At 39.0% G+C, this 20,726-nt stretch overlaps 1 protein-coding gene across 1 annotated transcript in view; it reads right to left on the reverse strand.

Annotated features, from left to right (window-relative positions):
* The window catches only part of ADA2 (adenosine deaminase 2), an 81,199-nt gene extending 61,724 nt beyond the window's left edge, over window positions 1-19,475 (reverse strand). The window contains exon 1 of the mRNA XM_027857339.1: window positions 19,416-19,475. The gene's annotated coding sequence lies outside the window, so the exon portion shown is untranslated. The remainder of the gene's footprint in view (window positions 1-19,415) is intronic.
* Window positions 19,476-20,726: the final 1,251 nt, after the last annotated feature.

Here is a 20,726-nt window from a genome sequence, read left to right on the forward strand (position 1 = left end):
TCCAAACCCCTTGAAACCTGGCCTTGAATAATAATATTCAATTGAAATTGCTCTCTCCAAGGTTAACAAAACTTTTAAGGAGTTCTTTTCTCAGTTCTTATCCTACTTGACATCTTTGTGGATTTTTATTTACTACATCTGTGATTTCATTGGTAATGCAAACTAGCAGACAAAGAACTCCTTCTATCAATGCAGATTAGCATCTACTCTGCAACTTATAGATTTAGAGTTGCCCAGGCCCCTGAAAGGTTAAGCAGTAAGCCCAGGATCATACAGCCAATATATGTCAGAGGCAAAATTTGACCCCAGGTCTTTCTGACTCTAAGGCTTTCTCTTCCCTTGGTTTCTGTGATACTTCTGTCTCCTGCTTTTCCTCCTTGTCTAGCCATTCCTTGTCTCCTTTGATGAATTTGTCTCCCTCCCACTAAGCATAGGCCTCCCTAAAGGCTCTTTTCTGAGTCTTTGCCTCTTTTCTATGTTACTTTCTCTCTTGGTATCCACTTCCACAGAATTAATACCCATGTCTAAGCATGTGACTTCTCAAATCTATACAGCCAGGCTCAATTTTTCTGCTGGACTCCAATTATGTATCACCAATTGCCTAGTAGACAACTCCACCAAGATGTTCCATCAACATTTCAATCTCAACGTGACCTAAATGGAACTCCTTTTCTCCCCTTTAAAGATGCCTTTCCTCTAAACTTTCCTATTTCTGTTGAGGATCCCACCATCCTTCAAGTCACCCACATTCTAAACCTTTGAGTTCCCCTGGACTCTTCCCTCTCCCTCCATATCCCATTCTAACTCACATTATCTTTCCCTTTCTCTCTAATCACAAGATTCCAGTTCAAGACCTCATCACCTCTAGCTTGTACTATGGCATCAGCCTCCTAATTGGTTTTCCCTACTTCAGTCTTTCTTTTCTCTAATACATCCTCTGCGCAGCTACTAAAATAATCATCCTAAGAAAGTCTGACCATGTCACTTCCCTTAATCAAAAGTATTCAGTCACTCCCTATTTCTTCTATGATGAAATTCAGATTCATCAACCTGGCATCTGGAACTTTCCAAAATCTTGGAAGGAATTCCAAAAATGCTTTTCTAGATTTATTTGATATACTCCCTTTTATACATGGGGTACTGTAACCAAACTGGCCTACTAGCTAGTCTCCAAATTTGACATTTTATCTCCTACCTCACTGTCTGCACACCTGTCCTTCTTGCCTGGAATGTTTTCCCATTTTACCTCCATTTATTAGAATCTCTAGATTCCTTCAAGGGATCAGTTTAGGTGCTCCCTTCTTAGGGAACTCTTTCCACCTAAATGTTAGTACTCACTCCCTCCTCAAACTACGTTATATTTACATTTCTATGTATATATATTTACATTTCTATATGCACATATTCCCCAGTAGAATATAAACTCCTTAAGGGGAAAGAACTGTTTGTTTCTTTGCTGGCTCTGGCATCTAGCTCAAAGCCATGAAAAAAACAGGTGCTTAATAAATGTTTGGTGAATTGAATTGCTAAATTAAATGGCCTTTTCTGGATTCTCATTCTCTAGACACCGTGTCTAGAACGAGAAATAAGTAGACAGGGGATAAGAACTGATTTTGTTGTCAACTATCACAGTGAACTAACCTCACAGTAGGCTACTTATGGGGCAATAGATAAAACCCTGTTAAACTCAGCCAGAAGGGATTACTGAGTGATAGTGGTATAGGGAAAGGCTGGAAGTGGCAATGGGGATTAAAGAATATTTCAGCTGTACCAGATCTTAAATTGTATTATAAAGCAGCAATCATCAAAACTACTTGGTACTGGCTAAGAAATAGAGTGGTGGATCAGTGGAATAGGTTAGGTATGCAAGACACAACAGTCAATGACTATACTAATCTACTATTTGATAAATCCAAAGGCTCCAACTTCTGGGATAAGAAATCACTATTTAACAAAAACTACTAGGAAAACTGGAAAAATGTGTGGCAGAAACTGGGCATAGACCAATGTCTTACACCCTAAGCCAAGATAAAGTCAAAATGGGTACAGGATTTAGATATAAAGACTAATACTCTAAGCAAACTAGAAGAGCAATGAATAGTTTACCTTTCAGATCTATGGAGAAGGGAAGAATTTATGACCAAACAAGAGATAGAGAACATTATGAAATGCAAAATGGATAATTTTGATTATATTAAATTGAAAAGTTTTTGCACAAACAAAGCCAATGCAACCAAGATTAGGAGGGAGGCAGAAAACTGGGAAAGAATTTTTAAAACCAGTGTCTCTGATGAAGGTCTCACTTCTAAAATATATAGAGAACTGAGTCAAATAAGAATACAAGTCATTCCGCGATTGATAAATGGTCAAAGGATATGAACAGGCAGTTTTCAGAGGAAGAAACTAAAGCTATCTATAGTCATATGAAAAAATATTCTAAATCACTATTGATTAGAGAAATGCAAATCAAAACAAATCTGAGGTGTCACATCACACTTAGCAGATTGGCTAACATGACAAAATGGGAAATGATAAATGTGGGAGAAGATGTGGGAAAATTGGAACACTAATGCATTATTGTGGTATGTAAATGTAATGGAATACTATTGTGCTATAAGAAATGATGAGTCAGGCAGCCTTCAAAAAAACCTGGAAAGACTTAAATGAACTGATGGAGAGGGAAATAAGCAGAACCAGGAGAACATTGTACACAGTAACAGCCACATTGTGCAATAACTGACTTTGATAGACTTAACTCTTCACAGCAATGCAAGAATCTAAGACAACTCCAAAAGACTCATGATGGAAATTGCTATACACATCCAGAGAAAGAACTATAGAGTCTGAATGCAGATTTCCTTTTGACACCGTGTGCTACATCCCTCCTGCTATGTACTCTCTCATCCCTTGGCCTCTTTGACCTGGTTCTGTCTTGGTTCTCTTCCCACTTGGCTGACCTCATATTTGCTGGGTCATCATCTATTTCCCATGTTCTAGGCACGGCTATACTTCTTCTCTTTCAACATTTTCTCACTTCGTGATCTCATCTGCTCCCTCAAGTTCAATTATCTCCTCTCAAATGATTCTAAAAGTTATGTATCTAGCCCTAACTTCCTTCCTAAATTCCAGTCCTACACCTCTAAATCCCAGATTAAACAGTCCATCTATGTCCTGCTGGCACCTCATATTCAAAATGTCTAGAACTAAACTCATCTTTCCTAAACCCACCCTCCTCCAAATTCCCCTATTTTTGATGATAGTAGGGTATATCTTGTTTAAAAGGATCAGAATAACAAATTGTATAATATAAATGCAATGGCATGTTATTATACAATAAGAAACAATGAATATAAGAAATTCAAGAGGGACTGGCAAAGATGGAGAAGTAGAAGGACATAGCTTTCTCCCATAACTACTACAAGAATGATCTAAGGAAAGTACCAGAGTAATGATCAGGAAATCCAAAGAGAAACCATAGGGGTAATTTTTCCAATCCCAAGATCAAAAATTCAGTCTACAGAACCTTATAACTAGCTGATAAGAACTGGACCCAACAACATTCTATTGGAACCCCATTTAAAAACAAACCTGCAGTTGTGTTGCCTGGACTCAAATCAGAGTCCAGAACCTACACAGGTCTGCCCTAAAGGGCAGTAATCAGACCATGCCCAAGATCAAACTACTTAAGGTCTGCTAAAAGTTTACAACTCCCTGTTCTAAGTCACCTGTGAAATCTTTGAGGAACACACATTCAATACCCTTGATAATACAGATTAGGATCATACAAAAGCCCAATAGTCCCTCAAAAGTATGAAGAATCTGGTCCTAAAACAAAGTCCCAATTTAGGAAGTAAGGCTCAAAGAAATAACAAACAAACAAAAAGACACAGATGATAAAGAGCTATTTTTGACACAGAGGCACTCAAGGCACAAATACAGAAAAAGAGAATAACCTACAAAGACTCAGAGAAAAACACAGTTTGGTCACAAGGTCAACTAAAATTTCTGTTAAGGAATGAAGCAAAACATTTTTAAAGGGCTAAAAGTGATACTATAAATGAAATGAGAGCTCTAGAAGAAATAATTGGAAAAGAAATTGGAAGGACAATTAACAGCTTAGTATAAGAGCTACAAAACCTTATCCCAGTAACACATTCTCTGAAAATTATAATGGATCAAACAGAAATGAATGACTCCACAAGACAAGAAGAAATATAAAAACAAAGTTAATAAACTCTTCACTAGTCACTTCCTATCACCCAATTCCATACCAGTTGCATTTGCCCTATGAAGGTATCCTCTCATTCTTTAACCCCCTTTTCCACCTACACCCACCTCTAACTGATAATATCAGGATGAATCCACCCTGAAGCCAACGATCAATGAGCCTCAGTGACTCAATCATTCAATGATTAGTGAGTCTCTGCCAGGGAATTTCCATTTCTTGAGATGTCCCATTTGTGCTGTTCACTATCCACTGCTGGTTTATCCTCTGGCCTGCCTCATCTTCCACACCTGCTGCCTGGCCCTGTGGGGATGATAATCTGAATTCATTCCTAAATAATTAGCATATTCCCACCTTGTCATATTATCCACCTCCCAATGATTCTGAACTCTCAGCTATCACTGTATGAACCTCATTCACCATCCCTTACTACCAACTCCCTTGTTCCCATTCCCCTCTAGCCATCTCCCCTCTCCCCAGTGTCCCACTCCAGGTCTACTCAGCCATTCCAATGTGCTTTATGGGGTGCCTGTCCCACAGGTAACAAACTAGCTTTCATCTTAAACCTTTTCCTTTCTGACTCCTTTGGTTTTGTACTCACTGAGACCTGGTTTCCTCCTAATGATAGTTTTCCTGGCCACTCTTTCCAATGCTGGTTGCACTTCCACTCATATACCAACACCACCCCTCACTCCAATTTCCCCACTTAAGGTAGGGGAATTGAAATATTCTTTTTTTATAATTACTTTATTTATTTTTAGTTTTCAACATTCACTTCCATAAGATTTAGAGTTTTCAATTTTCTCCCCTTCCCACTTTCCTCCCCCCGCCAAGATGGCATGCAATCTGATAAAGGCTCTATTTATACATTCATATTAAGCATATTTTCCCATTAGTCATGATGTAAAGAACAATTAGAACTAATGGGAGGAACCACGAGAATGATGTAATAAAACAAAACAACAAAGGAAAAGGACAGCAAATAGTATGCTTCCATCTGCATTCAGACTCTATAGTTCTTTCTCTGGATGTGTATAGCAATTTCCATCATGAGTCTTTTGGAGTTGTCTTAGATTCTTGCATTGCTGTGAAGAGTTAAGTCTATCAAAGTCAGTTATTGCACAATGTGGCTGTTACTGTGTACAATGTTCTCCTGGTTCTGCTTATTTCCCTCTCCATCAGTTCATTTAAGTCTTTCCAGGTTTTTTTGAAGGCTGCCTGACTCATCATTTCTTATAGCACAATAGTATTCCATTACATTTACATACCACAACTTTTTCAGCCATTCACCACTTGATGGGCATCCCCTCAATTTCTAGTTCTTTGCCACCACAAAAAGAGCTGCTATAAATATTTTTGTATGTATGGGTCCTTTTCCCATTTTTATGATTTCTTTGGGATACAAAACTAGAAGTCATATTGCTGGGTCAGAGGGTATCTACAGTTTTATAGCACTTCGGGCATAGTTCCAAATTGTTCTCCAGCATGGTTAGATCAGTTCACAACTCTACCAATAATGCATTAGTGTTCCAATTTTCCCACATCTTCTCCCACATTTATCATTTCCCATTTTGTCATGTTAGCCAATCTGCTAAGTGTGATGTGACACCTCAGATTTGTTTTGATTTGCATTTCTCTAATCAATAGTGATTTAGAATATTTTTTCATATGACTATAGATAGCTTTAGTTTCTTCCTCTGAAAACTGCCTGTTCATATCCTTTGACCATTTATCAATCGCGGAATGACTTGTATTCTTATTTGACTCAGTTCTCTATATATTTTAGAAGTGAGACCTTCATCAGAGACACTGGTTTTAAAAATTCTTTCCCAGTTTTCTGCCTCCCTCCTAATCTTGGTTGCATTGGCTTTGTTTGTGCAAAAACTTTTCAATTTAATATAATCAAAATTATCCATTTTGCATTTCATAATGTTCTCTATCTCTTGTTTGGTCATAAATTCTTCCCTTCTCCATAGATCTGAAAGGTAAACTATTCATTGCTCTTCTAGTTTGCTTAGAGTATTAGTCTTTATATCTAAATCCTGTACCCATTTTGACTTTATCTTGGCTTAGGGTGTAAGACATTGGTCTATGCCCAGTTTCTGCCACACATTTTTCCAGTTTTCCTAGTAGTTTTTGTTAAATAGTGATTTCTTATCCCAGAAGTTGGAGCCTTTGGATTTATCAAATAGTAGATTAGTATAGTCATTGACTGTTGTGTCTTGCATACCTAACCTATTCCACTGATCCACCACTCTATTTCTTAGCCAGTACCAAGTAGTTTTGATGATTGCTGCTTTATAATACAATTTAAGATCTGGTACAGCTGAAATATTCTTTAATCCCCATTGCCACTTCCAGCCTTTCCCTATACCACTATCACTCAGTAATCCCTTTTGGCTGAGTTTAACAGGGTTTTATCTATTGCCCCATAAGTAGCCTACTGTGAGGTTAGTTCACTGTGATAGTTGACAACAAAATCAGTTCTTATCCCCTGTCTACTTATTTCTCGTTCATGTCTTTGTTAATTCTGATCCTGGGCTCTAAGACAATTAAAGGGTATTTTCTGGGGTTTTTTTTTCACAAATTAATAGGAACCTCTCTCACCAAATAGTTATAAGCTTTCATCCTAGTTTACTATCTAAACTGGAAAAAAAAAAAAACCTTTTCTATAATTTCTCATCCCCTTCAATATCAACACACCCCACTCTACCCCACCGAGTTTCATGGGCTTACGTAAACATTAATGTTTCTGGTTATACAATTAATTAACAGTGTAACAAACAAAACAGACATATTTAAATATTTCAACTATGTATCACGGTGAGAAAGATCACATCTATGACAACTGCTAATTTTCCTTCAACTCTGGAAAAGCAGTCCTATCATTCAGCTCTCTCAAGATGGCAGTCAAAGGCTCTCAAGAGTTCTCTTCAGGATACCTTCTTCACAGCATGAGTTCAACTCAGTCTTCTCAGGAAATGTCTCTTCAATCTTTCTCAAAGATAAGTTTACTCCATCAATCTACACTTCTCTTTGTACTTCATGTAATCACAATAAGCCATGACAGTTAATGGTCTCCAGATAACAGTTAAACTGTAACTTTCTTCAAGGTTCTGCTACCTTTTAAAGATAGTATCTTTAGGAAGAATTTTTGATACTGATGTTACATTTCTCCTTATGGGAAGATATTTTTCAGTTTCTAAAAAAATCATTAGTATAATATCAAATATATTTTGATATTACATATAATAAACATATTACAATGCAAAGCTTTACTTGACAAATTAAATGTTCAAAATATAGGATGTCCAAATGTCAGTGTAGTTTTAAGCTTTATATAACTTCAGAAGTATAAATGCTACAAACTTCCAAAAAACATCTTAAAGATTAGTTATTTAAAATTTTAAAATATTGACATTCCTTATTAAAATTCAACATATCCACATCTTGTGCTATACATCACTCTAGTCAGCTGCTGTTCCGTGACTGAAAGGATCGCATTTGTAATCCTAGCCTAATGATCATCCAAAGAAAGAGGTTTTGATACATAGATGACAGTTTTGACATGACCCCACTAAAAAAAAAGTCTAATGGAAACAGATCAGATGACAGAGGTGGCCAAGTGAGAGGGCGTCCTCTGCTAATCCCCAGTCTGAGAAAGTGTCATCCAGAAACTCTCACACACACAATACATAATGACAGAGTGCTCCATCTTATTAAAATTAAAAGCTTATTATTTTTTAAAATCACAAAACTAAATAAGTATAACAGAAATAAACTTTCGAATGATGTTCTAAGTTTGTAGCATTTATGCTTCTGAAATAATTAAACTTTAAATGCATTAAGACTTTTGGGATATACAGAACAAATATATATATATTATAATATATGCTGGAAGAAAAAATATAACAATACTATAATGTTAATAAGTATTTATAATGATACAAGCATAATATTGTATCTACAGTCAAAATCTTAAGAAAACAGAATGAATTTGCAACCGTATATGTGTGTGTGTATAAACATATACATGCATACATACATACATACATACATACATATCTATCATGCCATTCATACAAAATGCCTTACAAATCTATAAGATTGCTCTAATGGGGTCGCAACCCACTGTTTAAGAAGTCCTAAAGGGGTCGCGAGTAGAAAAAGTTTAAGAAGCCCTGCGTCTAGATCAGGAGTTGCGAGACTACTGCTCTGAATCCCATAAAGGCAATGAGCAAAAGTATTTAAAAATGTAGAAGCCATTCCCAGCTTTCAGGTCAAGTTTGCCTCCACCTCCTGAGATCCTAAGAAAAAGACAATATATTGCAATTATTCTAGTTGCATTGTGTGTGATTTTTCTCTCTAACAAGACTGTAATAAGTATCAAAGGTCAGAAGCCATTGTCATCTACTTCTGTATGCCTCGTGACATATCCACACTCTGGGACAGATAGAGAAATCGAGGATCCAAAGTTAGAAAAGCCCTTTTCTATCATAGGATTAGAGATTAAGATCTAGAAAAGATATCAAAGATCACCTAGTCCAGAGGTGGGGAACCTGTGGCCTTGAGGCCACATGTGGCCCTCTAGGTTCTCGAGTGCAGCCCTTTGACTGAATCCAAGTTTGAAGTGACCTTGAGGTCACAGGTTCCCCACCCCTGACCTAGTTCATGTCCCTTATTTACAGGTAAGGGAGCTGAGCCTCAAGAAAGGTGAGAAACGGGGCAACTAGGTGGCCCAGTAGATGGAGCACCGGCCCTAGAGTCAGGAGGACCTGAGTTCAAATCCGGCCTCAGACCAAACACTTGACACTTACTGGCTATGTGACCCTGGGCAAGTCACTTAATCCCAATGGCCTTTAAAAAAAGAAAGAAAAGTAAGTGACTTGCTCAAAATCACATAGGTCATAAACAGTAAATTTGGGATTTGAACACAGATCCTTCAATCCCCTCATTTTATAGGTAAAGGAGACTTGCGCAGGTGGTAAGTAGCAGAACCAAGTCCTCTGACTTCAAAGTTGCCTCTCTTTCTACTAGAACACACTGCTTCCAAGGGTTCAGTTGGGAATACAAGGATTGGTGAAAAAGTCACGGGAAGGTGGTATAGGAAAGATTTCCTGAACAGTGGTTCACAGTACTCATAATCTCAGGGACACAATTGAGCTTACGAAATAGCTGACTTTTAAGCAATTGATTTCAACGCTCCTGCATCAACTATAGCATAAAGCACCTGGGTTTCCATACCTGGCTGTGGTAATTTTACTGGGTCACTAAGTCTCTGAGAAAGTAAACTTCCACCCAGGGCAGTTTAAATGAAGAAATTAAAATCTGGAAAGCCAACATCAATGCCTTAGAATGTAAGGTCTGAAAAAGACATTAAAGATCACATATTTCAACCACCTCATTTTATAAATAGGAAAATTAAAGCCCAGAGAAAGGAAGTGACCTGTCCAAAGCCACAAGGCATATACAAGTGGATCCAGGACTAGAACCTGGGTCTCATGACTCCGACAGAAGTCTGCTTTTTCCATTCCACCTTGTTCTTTCTTCCAGTGTCCCATAAGCCTCATCCAGACTGGGGCAATCTCCCAAATCCCTTTATCTCAACTCACTTATCATACTGGACCACGCTTATTATGACCTACACCTTCACATGATCATCATGACCTACACTTCCACTTTTCCCAAAACTACTGTATGAGAGAGAGTATCAGAAAGCAGCGAGCTGTGATTGGTCAGGAAAAAGGAAGGCAGCAAAAGACTGCATTGGAGACATCTGTAAGAGGCGTTTTCATTTCTTACACTGTCCCTGACCAGCAGGCCCAGTGCCAGCAAACCAAAGCCTTTGTCAACAGAGAGCCCTGGCTTTGTGTTTCTTGGATTGGAGAGACAGGGAAACAGAGAGAGACAAACAGAGACAAAAACAGAGACAGACAAAAAACAGAGAAACAGAAAGGGAGAAGAGAACACACACATGCCTGAGCAAAGAGTAAGGCCTCTGGAAATTCTGACTCTCCTCCAGGGGAAAGAGGGTGAAAAGAATAGACTTCTAGACTGTGGAAGCTCCAGCAAATGTTCTGGTTTAAACAAACAAAAATAAACAAGATTGAGAAACAGCCAAGGGGCAAAATGAAATTACACTATAATTAAATAGAACTGCTTCCAAGACATTTGTGTGATGATAAATTTATGCACCCCAGTCGGTATGTTTTATGAAGTTGGTTTAAAAAACATCAAGGCACACTAAGCTGCATCTCAACTTGAGTTACAAAGGACACTAAATGAAAGACAAGCACTGAGGCATGAAGAAGATTGATAGAAGCCACACAGGGCTGTGCCTATTAGCAAAATAAATCCAAGTTGGGCTGGATTGAAAAGAAGAACTCTGGGGACTAGGGCATGGAAGGGAAAGCGACCAAGATCCCCGCTTCATTTCTATTGGCCATCTCAGGGCAGATAGCGAGGTTAATGCAAGGGATGTGGTTCATTTGTCCCCCAAAGATTTGCCACTTTATATATGGAAGTGTACTAGGCTATGCCCTAGGGTATTTACGTGGGCATATGCCAGCATGCACTCAGAGGGGGTGCCCAACCAGAGTATCTGCTTAGGCACAGACCAGAGCATGTGGGAAGGCAGCATTGCCAGGGTATTTGCATAGGCACAAACCAGCATATGCATCAGAAAGGAACACTGCTGGGTAGAGAGCAGGGCTTTACCTACATTAATCATTCTCTGGTAGTTTTGCTTTGGTTTACGAACCTGTGGCAAAGGCAGAAAGACCAATAGGCCCCCTGGCTGGGCTGTTTTTTCTCCTCCCAGCTGCTTCTGTCTCTCTCGGGCTCCTGGACACAAAACAGCTGAGCAGAAAAACAACTAGCCACCTGCTCCCTCCTCGCCCATGATACCGCCCCAGTCCCCAAGTCCCACCCCTTCTTCAGCTTACTCTCTCCCTCTATTACTCTCTCAAGCCAAATTTCCCTGGAGCAGCAGCAGCAGCTGAAAGTCTCTTCCCTCCTGCAATGTTCCCTAGCTCTTCCATGCTCCTCCCCCAATGGTCAATGAGGAATGTGCTTACAGAGCTGTGTAGTCTCAGCTCTGCTCAGAGAGTCCCCTTCAAACAAAACAGTTGTGTTTCCTTCCCCAAAGTGATCTCTGGGGTCCCCAGGAAAGTGGACTTATGGCATCAACCTGCCCTATCTGCCAACACAGAGTGTGCAGCAGCTTGACGCAAGGGTTCGTTCTCCAGGCATAGGAAGGCTGGAAGGGGTTAACATATAACAGTGCAGGAGACCAGCCGTAGCTCAGCAGGGTTCCTTGCTACAGAGCCAGTGCCAGACACAGTAAAAGGGAAGGGAAGTAATCCCTGAAAGGAAAGAGTACATGGAGTCCTAGAATGGAGGTCAAAGAGTCCAAGAGGCTACAGGCTAGTTTGAACAGCTTCAGGACCTGAAGTGCATCCTGGGAGTACTCAGTTATTCCCTCCCTCTCTCCCTTTCTCTGCACACCCTACTAATTAAGTTCTTTTTCAAAATGTAGGTTGTCACAACAGACTTGAGGTTTGAGAGTCAGAAGCTCTCAATTGTTGCTATTTAATAGGTCCCTAGTGCCAGGCTATAGTAGGCCCCACAGAGGTAGCTAAAGCAGGGGTTCCCAAATTTTTTCAGGCCTTGTGCCCCCTGGCTTTTAGTAAATTTTCCCATATAGTCTACTTAATATTAAAAAGAAAAAATCCATGGTTTACTATGTACATGTACATAAGAACTAATATAAAAAGATTAATTTTAGTAGGATAAAATGAATATTTACCAAATATTCTCATACTCCTTGACAAGCTTCTCATGTATACAAGAACCCCAGGTTGGTAACCACTATTCTAAAATGCCTAGGACAGTGGTGTTCAAAGTTTTTTAATTGTGCACCTGTATCAGTAAAAAACTTTTGAGCATGCACACCCAACATGTACGTATTTATTTATTTATAAGTTACGTGTGTATTAAAACACTAATGATGACTTTATAAAACTTTTACAAAAATAGAAACTTTTAAAGGATGAGATAAAACTGAAATAATATTTGATCCTAGAATCATTAGGGAGACACCGGAATTTTTTGAAGCAGTGGAGTGATGTGATCATTTCTATAACTTAGGAAAACCATTTTGGCAGCTGTATGGAAGAAGGATTGAAAAAGAGAAAGACTTGATTCAGGAAAGCCAGTTACGATGTTATTGCAATATTCCAGGTGATAGACCTGATGAGGACTTGAACTATGGTGGCAGCTGTGTGAGTAGAGGAAACAGATGTGAGTGATGTGGAGGTAAGAGACAAATGACAGCAAATGATTGGATGTGTGGATTGAGGAGACTGAGAAGAAGGAGAAGATGAAGATGACACTGGGAGGGTAGTGGTACCCTCCACAGTAATTTAGAAAAGGGATGGGTTTAGGAGAAAAGATCACGTAATGAGATAAGGGATCTGTGACTACTTACTCATGGCTGCTCATCTTGTAACTCACTGTGTCCTACCCAAAATGAAAAGAGAGGGAAGCAAGGTTGTTACTCATGGGACACTGCCCTGGCAAGAAAAACCTTCCTTCTAAGTAGCATCCACCAAAAGCCATAATGTGATCTGGAGGCCAAGGATGGGGTATGCTAGAGGGGTTGGAATTTTCCCAATGACACCTATTATGCATGCCTAGGTAGCAATTAGGTTTTAACAAAAAAAATTTAATAGCATCATTAGCTTCTTCATAGCAGGTTCTATATGTAATGTAAAACTTGGTACTCCAGTTCTCTTAAGGATGTATATTACTATTTGTATAAAAATAGCAGCAGAGTATAATGCAAGGGTTGGCAAACTCCATGGGCCAAATCTGGCCAGCTGCCTGTTTTTGAATGAACCATAAACTGAGAATGTTTTATCTTTTTTTTTTAAATAGCTTACAGGCCATGGAAGAGCAAGCAGCAGGCCAGGTTTGTCCTGTTGGCTAGTTTGTCAGCCCCTAGACACTATAATGGAATGAACACTGTACTTGGTGGCACCAGAAGATTTGGGACTGAGTTCTAATTCCTTCAATTTACTTGTTTCAGGAACCATAGGCAAGATAATTAGCCTTTTTTGAATATCAGTTTCCCCATGTGTAAAATGGGCATTATGATATTGTTGTAATGAAGTGTGCATGCCCAGACCACCTTAGACGGCATCATCCATGTTGAAGTCCCTGGGGAGCTACTTAGGAGCCTGGAGGACTGCAGTATGCATGCACAGACATTCTATTTTCGCCTGGTGTGAGTTGGGGGCAGCTTCCTCCCATTGGCACATAGCCAGAACTGTTGGTGTCTTTTAAATGGCTAGAGACAATAGCGGTCATGTGACCAGTAACATAGAGTAAGAGGAATTTTCTCTGACCCTCACAACTGCTCAAAACTCTCCAAAATGAGAATTATGCACAAGAAGTAAAGCAATTACAGCTTTCTAAACAGGCAGCTAGGTGGCACAGTGGCAAGAACTCCAGGTCTGGAGTCAGGAAGATCAGAATTCAAATCCAGCCTCAGATGCATACTAGCTGTGTGATCCTGGGCAAGTCACTTTAACCCTGTTTGCCACTTCAGTATATTTGCCAAGAATACCCCAAATGAGGCCACAAAGAGTCCGACATGACTGAAATGCCTGATTAACAACAACAGACAGGTTAAGATACCAAGAATCCAAACAAGGTAATGAACTGATGAATTAACAGTAGAGAGGCAACCTTAATACCTAATCAGCTCACTCAGCACACCCATCCTTACCAGGTCCCACATTCTGGCAGGTCTGCATTTAGGACTCAAAGGTTTGTGCTTTGGGATTTGCTCAACAATTGCCTTGCTGATGCTACAGTCTCTACCAGCATCCCACCCCAAGCCCTGCCCCCTCCCTTTCCATTCTATGACAAGAAGCAATAGAATTCGATTCTTCACCTATGCACCCCCCTACCTTTCAAAGGATATGGAGGCATAGGAAAGTGAAAGACTGCAGTCTCTGAGGATGCAGTACAGCAGTGTTGAGCCAGACAGAACTAAAGAGCAGAGGGAGCTGGAGCCAGATGCCATCACATATGGGAAGCTTCTCAAGGCCAGAAAGAAGGGGGACTAAAATCCAGCCAAGGTCAGTCCTGTCCATCCAGAAGTCACTTGAGGCAGGGAACGAGGCCTACGAAAAGTGAATTGCCCACTATGGGAAGAGGATCAGATAGCTTTGAGGTCTAATCCTTAGGTATCCATTATCAAAGGGAAAAGAATCAGAAAGTAAGCAATAGGGAGAATATGTGGAGGGGGAGATTGAAATTACCAAAAATCTCCAGAGTAAGAAAATTCAGTTAAAAACCTTGAGCACAAGTAGATAAATCTACTTTCAGGATATTGATAATAGAAGGGAAGATAGGCTTTGGGACGTGAAAATGTGTCCAAATATCTCTGAATAAATATTGCAAAACAAAAGAAATGAATCAATACCTGATGAGGCAGAGGACTCTTTGGGATTCCCAAGAGACCATGGAAGCACAAGAAGATGTTCCCAAATGGTTCAAGAGAGAAAGAATCATGAAAGAAGAGCTTCTAGCCTGCCAGCAGAAACAATTGGCATAACAGGAAAAACTTGAATCCATGATGGTTAATATCGCCAAAGAAACAAAAGAAAGAACTGATTGGAAACACAAATACATAAAAATGACGGACAATCTGGAAGAAGAAAGTTTCTCTAGAAAGCAGAAAGGAATTGGTAGAGGAAAAAGCCTCAAAAGAAAATGGGCTAAACCTCCCAACACTGTGCCTACAGGTGAATCAACATTTTTTGTGGAACTAAACCAAAGGATGGGAGGGAGCATAAAAGGGAAGAGGGGAAAAGATGGCAGAAGATAAATCTTCTACCCTAACCAAATCAATAGTAAATAATGAAGAGAAAATAATTCCTGTAGTGTCTCAGGAAGGACTATGAGAGAACAGATGAGGTAGAAAGGGGATCATATTAAAAACAAAAATATCCAAAACTATTTGATTATATCAATAGGTACAGAAAAAGTATTTGATGGAGTACAACACTCATTTAATGCTTTAAAAAAGTTATAAGATAGGGGCAGCTAGGTGGCTCAGTGAATAGAGCACAAGCCCTGGATTCAGGAGAACCAGAGTCCAAATCCAGTCTTAGACACATGACACTTACTAGCTGTGTGACCCTGGGCAAGTCACTGAACCCCAATTGCCTCACTAAAAAGCAAAAAAAAAAAAAAAGAACTGCTAAAAACCAAAGCAACCAAAACCACAAGAGCATCTCAATAGAAGCAGAAGAAGTCTTTGACAAAGACTTTTTATGCTAAAAGCCCTATAAACTACAGGCATAGAAGGACCTATTTTGAATATCATAAAAAGCATCTACCTAAAATCAAAATCAAGCATTATATACAATGGGGATGCACTAGAGCCTTTTCCGGTAAATAGAAGAGTGAAGTAAGGCTACCCACTTTTCCCACTATTATTTTGTAAAGTTCTAGAAATGCTAACAATAGCAATAAGACAAGAGAAAGGAATTAAATGAATAAAGATAGGTAAGAAGGAGATAGAATTATCTCTGTTACCTGAGGATGTAACAGTTTATGTGGAAAACCCCAAGGAATCAGCTAAGATACTGAGACAATAGTTTCAACAAAGTTGCAGTCTACTAAATACATCCTCAAAAATTGACAGCATTTCTATATGATAATAACAAAACACAAGAAGCAATAATAGAATGGGAAATTCCGTATCAAAAAACTATAAAATATCTAAAATATCTGGGGATTGATCTACCAAAGCACACAAAAGACTTACATAGTTTCTATTACAAAGTGTTCCTTACATAATTAAAAAACAACCTAAATAGCCAGAGGAATATTCAGTGCTCACAGCTAGGCTGTGCCAATATAATAAAAATGACAATACTACCAAAATTAATTTATAATTTTAATGCTATACCAATCAAATTACCAAAAGGATATCTTACAGAGCTTGATAACATGATAAAAATAAAATTAATTTGGACAAACAAAAGATCTAATCTATCAAGGGAAATGAAAAACATGGTGAAGGGGGAATAGCACTTTCAGTTCTCAAATTATATTAAAAAGCAGCATTCATCAAAACCATCCTTTACTGGTTAAAGAACAGAGAGATTGATCAATGGAACAGACTAGGCAAAGGGAGATTCAGAAACAATTAAACTCAATAACCCAGTGTTTGATGAAGTAGAAAACATACGTTACTTAAGGAAAGACTCCCTATTTGATAAAAACTACTGGGAAAATAGGAAAGCAGCCTGGTAGAAATTAGGCTAAGACCAATACCTTACACCACATTCCACATACATTCTAAATGGATATATGACCTTAATATTAAAAAAAATCATACTATAGGGGCAGCTAGGTGGCGCAGTGGATAGAGCATCGGCCCTGAAGTCAGGAAGGACCTGAGTTCAAATCCGGCCTCAGACCAAACACCTAACTCTTACTAGCTGTGTGACCCTACGGAAGTCACTTAACCCCAACTGCCCTAAAAAAAAAAAAATAAATAAATCATACTATTAAAAAATTAAAAGAGAAACATATTATACCTCTCATGGCTATGGGTAAGAGATGTGCTTGAGAGCATATACAATATTTCATACCAGTAGGCCTCCCATCTCTTCATTTTTCTTATCTCTTCTCTGAGCCCAACCATGATGATTCTAATTATAATCATTATAATTAACAGTAGTAAGGAACTACTATTTTACTTCTGAATCTGTTCAGTTTACTGTTCTGAATATCACCAATAAGAAAGAACTAGTTTCTGAGGTAGAAATGAAAGCAAACAAAACTGTATATACAAAAATAGTTATAGCAGTTCTTTCATGTTAGCCCAAAACTGGAAACTAGCAGAGTACCTCCTATTGGGGAATGATTAAATAAACTGTGGCATAAGAATGGAGTGGAATATTGTTGTGTCATAATAAATGATCAAATGGACAATTTCAAAGAAACTGGGAAGATTTCTATGAACTGATATAAGGAGAATTGAGCATAATTAGGAGAACAACTTATACAAAGACAATAAATCAGAGAAAAACAACTTGGAAAGACTTTTGAACTCTGGTCCACTAAATGATACACCAAATCTGAAAGAATGAAGATGAAACATGCCACTCACCTCCTGATAACAGCCGTGATAACACACAGAAATGCAGAGAGTGACACACATTTTCCAACATGGCTAATGTGGGAATGTGTTTTGCTGGACTATATAGCTATGAATTGAGGGCTTTACTCTTTTTTAATTTGTTCAATGGGGATATAATGGGAAAGAAAGATTAACTCTTTAAATAATTGGTAAATCAACAATTTTAATGTTTTAAAGATGAAGCTTACTCAATCACATTGCTTTCACTAAAAAAAAAGTAAGCTATTTGAGGGCAGGCATTGATTTTTCTTTGTATCCTTAGCACAGTGCATGGGACCTAGTAAGCACTTCATAGATACCTGTTGATTAATTGATTAATAATATTTCAGTGAGCACAAAAAAAGGGTTTTGTACTATTAGTAAATAAATAAATAAAATTTTAGGCATCTGGGTGTGCAGTGGATAAAGCACTGAGCCTGGAGTTGGGAAGATCTAAGCTCAAATCTGGCTGCACTTACTAGCTGTGTTTCCCTGAGCAAGTCATTCAAACCTCTGTTTGCCTCAGTTTCCTCACCTGTAAAATGAGAACTTCCCAGGGTCTTTGTGAGGCTCGAATGAAATAATAACTATAAAGTGCTTAGTACAATGCCTGGCATATAGTAAACTCTATATCAATGTTAGCTATTATTATTAAAATATTATTTACTTCATTTTATGCTTTTATGATTTCTTTGATCCACTGAAGTATTCAAATATGTTCACTTACATATTTGCATATGGATGCAATCAATCAGCAAACATATTTACTGTATGCCAAGTATTGTGCTGAGCACTAGAGATACAAAGACAAAAACGTATTTAAAATAGTCCCTATTCCTATGAGCTTACTCAAGAAATCCCTCTGGTCTACAGTCTACTGCTCAGAATAGCACTAAGCAGAAGATGATAACTGTACATCAGGAAAAAGTTTGATGCCTGAGGATCCCCCCACAAAAAAAGAATGATGCCTACATGCCAATAATCTTCCCTCTGCATCTAGCCAGAACTGAGTTTTCTGATCACCCAAGGTACTTATTGATTATACCCTACATTTTGGCCCTTGATAATTTTTAATTAAGCACTGTGTTATTTTTGCCCAGATCTTTCATGAAAATAGGGAATTCCTAGGTAGGGAAACTCCCTCCACCAAGTACATCAGTAGCTTAAGGTCTTAGAGAGTTGCCTGGGGCAATGAGAGGTTGAGCAAGCTGCCCAAGGTCACAAAAGCTAATGTGTCAGAAAAAGGACTCAAATACAGGTCCTTCTGACCCCAAGGCCACATGTCTAGCCATTCATCTGAACGGCCTTTCAGTATTGCTTTATACTACAGGCAAACTGTTTCATGCGCGTAATTCTTGCTCTCCCAACCCACCTGCAAGCTTCCTGAAAGTGGGGAGTGAGTCATAAGCTTCTTTTATACCCCTCATTACAGTAACTAGCAGATCTCAACAACCACAACAACAACGGTACCTAGCATTTTTTCCAGTGACAAAGTTTGCTCCACAAGTATTTGGTAGACTAAATTGGAAAACTTACTACTACTACTACTACTACTACTAAATTAAAAAAAAAAAAAAAACCTGGGTAAAAATGAGTCTGAATTTACTGTTGAAAACTATCCCTTTCAAGTCATCCTGATCAATTATTTCTCTCTAACCATACAGATTAACTATAGAGAACGACTGCTTTATTCATTTAATATTTTTGCTGCTGAATGAATTGTTTGCCTATCAAACAAAATGTTTCACTCTCCTTCACAATGGCCCTGCAAAGGGGGAAGGGAGGGTTGCAAGGCAGGATGGGGAATCTTTTCACTTTGGGGGGGAGGGGGACTGATGTAGTGGAAGAAGGTGGGCTTGCAACAGGCAAATCCCTAAGTGGAGCCAAGTCTCCTCAAAGTTGAATTTGCTCTCCCCCAATAGGCAGCGAATTCTCTTGGCTCTCACAAGGCAAATAAATAACTATGGAGACACTAAGGGTACTCACGGTTCAAGCTGTGCTCAGCTCTTTGTGCTGACCACGGAGTTTAGACTCTCTTTAACCCTTTTTCTCTCTTTCTTTCTTCCTCTTTCTCCCTCCCTCTGTGAAAGGACTCCCTAGTCGAGAGTCTCAGGTTTCAGATTCTGTGTCTCCAGGAATTATGAGTTCTTTTTTTTTTTTTTTAAACTCAGATTACACTTTCCAAGGAACTTCCAGCCCCACCCATCTGGTACAGGAGTGAGAGAACTAAGTGACCGGGGGCTTCTGGACTAGGCCACTTAGCAGCTGTTTGCCACACAGCCAAACAGAGCCCAGAAGAGACATTTTATTGCTAGATCTCCCCTTCCTCTTGGTACAGTCCTTCCAAGTCTAGGGTGCTAGCTGCTGGCTCTGCAGGGACCAGAAATTCTGAGTGTGACAGACTGCCTGCCTTTTCAGAAAGCTGTTTAGATGGCTTCTGGGACACAGATTTTCAAACTTTGCATTCTAAGCTTTCCTACCCACCAAGAACAACACAGGGAGAAAAGGGTTTTGGTTGGTTGGATTGTTCTTAATTTTTTTAGTAGGATTCTCTTCTCTTTTGGAGAAGCAGGAGGCAAAGAGAATGGAGAAAGGGAGAATAATTTGAAATATAAAAGAAATAGATAAAATTCAAGAACACTGTCTATTCCTCTGCTAGCCAGGGGGCTAAGATAATAATCACATAACATGAAAAAAGAAAGAAGCCTAGATGGAAAAGTGGAAAAAAAATCCAAAAAATATTAATTACGGAGTTAGGGGAGAGCTGAGCAGTATCAGCAGTATTACCAAGAAGCATTAAGCCCCCATTGTATGCAGGGTATATGCAGGACCCAGCTCTGCTTCAGAGTTTCATCCAAGAGAAATTGTTTTTTCTGGAATATAGACTGGTAATAATTCACACAAGGGCATTCCAGATATAGTGAGGCAATGTGGTAAAGTGGTTGAGTCCTGAATTTGGAATCAGGATCTGAATTCAAATCCTTTCTCTGCCACTATTACTACCCATGTGACATTGGACAAGTAATTATTTCTCTCCAGGCCTCAGTTTCCTCATCTGTAAGATAAGATAATTGGAACTAGATCAGATCCAATCAGAACTTGCAGCCTCGAGGCCACATATGGCCCTTTAGGTCCTCGAGTTCAGCCCTTGGACTGAATCTAAACCTCACAAAAAAAATCCCCTCAATAAAAGGATTTGTTCTGTAAAACTGGGACTCAGTCAAAAGGCTGAACCCAAGGACCTAGAAGGCCACATATGTGGCCTCAAGGCCTCAGGTTCCCCACCCCTGAACTAAA

The sequence above is a fragment of the Vombatus ursinus genome, unplaced genomic scaffold, assembly GCF_900497805.2.
Source record: "Vombatus ursinus unplaced genomic scaffold, bare-nosed wombat genome assembly UNPS02012082.1, whole genome shotgun sequence".
NCBI classification, from domain to species: domain Eukaryota; kingdom Metazoa; phylum Chordata; class Mammalia; order Diprotodontia; family Vombatidae; genus Vombatus; species Vombatus ursinus.